Source organism: Buceros rhinoceros, unplaced genomic scaffold, assembly GCF_000710305.1.
Source record: "Buceros rhinoceros silvestris isolate BGI_N320 unplaced genomic scaffold, ASM71030v1 scaffold8503, whole genome shotgun sequence".
Classification (NCBI taxonomy): domain Eukaryota; kingdom Metazoa; phylum Chordata; class Aves; order Bucerotiformes; family Bucerotidae; genus Buceros; species Buceros rhinoceros.
In genome coordinates this window covers 170072-171617 of record NW_010404181.1, presented here as the reverse complement: position 1 = coordinate 171617, position 1546 = coordinate 170072, and positions in this window count along the sequence as shown.

Sequence of the window (1546 nt, the reverse complement as noted above, 5' to 3'; positions counted from 1 at the left end):
AGCAAGACATGACTAGAGTGTGCTGAGCTTTTGAATTAACCTCAAGCATCTTCTGATACTAATCTTTTATGCTTTTCAAGTACATGCACGCAAAGTTGGTTTAGCTGTTGCATTTTCGCCACTGTCCTGAACTGAATTAGGCAGTGTTGAGCGTGTGCTCTTCACACAGCGTTTAGTCCAGACACATAGGATCGAGGGTAGAACTAAATCTCCCAAAACACAAAACAGTGTGAAGAAAATCCCATTATGCAGCATTATGGTAGTTTGCTAATAAGGAAAGGCCTTAAATGTAGTAAAGCTGTTGGTAGAAAACATTACCTTTAAACAGCATCTACAGTGGTAATTTAAGAAATAATTGATGATAAATGCTTCTAAGCTCTTTTAAGCATAGGATCTTGGCCAAGTGCCTGTTGTAACAGCCACACTGTACATTAGCATTACTGATTGCTTCCATTATTCTAGAGCTTGGAGTCACAGCCGAGCTCTATCTTCACAGCCTACACAGCAGGAGTGAGATTGTAGCTTCTTTTAGATGTTTGTGTGTTCCTAAACACATCAGCACACACCCTCTCTTTTCTAGCTTCAAAGTGAGTCAGTTGCTTTCCCTTGGTGTGCTTCTTAAGTCATCTGGGAACCAGAACCACCCCTAGCTACGGCTGTGCCCCTGGCAGACCCGGTGAGGCTGGGGTGTCGCCAGCCCTTGGGCTGGATCTCAGCTAATGATAAAGCGCTGTGCAGTTCCACCAGCTCAGGCTTTCCCACCAGGATCGCCAGCTGCAGAAGGCAGTACAGTCTGTGTAATGCTACTCTGCTTGTTCTTGCACGTTCTCACAAGCTTGATCATTGAACCCAGTAGAGGCAAATATCAGCAAAGAGCAGGTTTTGCCCGTGGTGACAATAGCAGTACGTAGGCACTGATATTTGCTGCAGTCAGCACCGAGGAGATGTGCCAGTGCTGCACTTAGAAGATCTTTCTTAGGGTCTAGAGACAGATTCTGGTTATCAGGTGTGGTTTCTAATGTGTCTTTAGCTCATTGCCTATAGCTTTCTACTCTTATTTTAATTATTTTGTGATTAGCATTAAGCTGATCAGAATATAGTGATATACTTTTTTTTTTTTTGGACACATATATGTCTTAATTCCTTCTAACAAACCAAGCATTAAGTCCTTTAGCGACAAATACATTCCAGTATCAGGAATCATCTACATGAAGCATTGTGTTTCTGCAGTGAAAGCATACTTTTTTAAATCTTGGGATTAAAAAACCCCTTCTTACAAGATAGGTATCTGACTTAACTTCATATTTCGACAGAATTTTGTCAGTAGTAGCTAGTCACATTTAAAGTCATAAGTTAATTCCTTACACGTAGTTTGGTTTATTTCCAGGAGGCGATGTTTATTTAATGTACTGTAAACAGTGTGATATTAAAAGACCAAGGGGAACACCACTGTAATACCTTACAGAAACATATAAATCCATTCAACAAATACAGGGGTTCTGACAGGCAGACTTTCTCTTCTGGAATTCTGTGCTTTTTTTTCCCT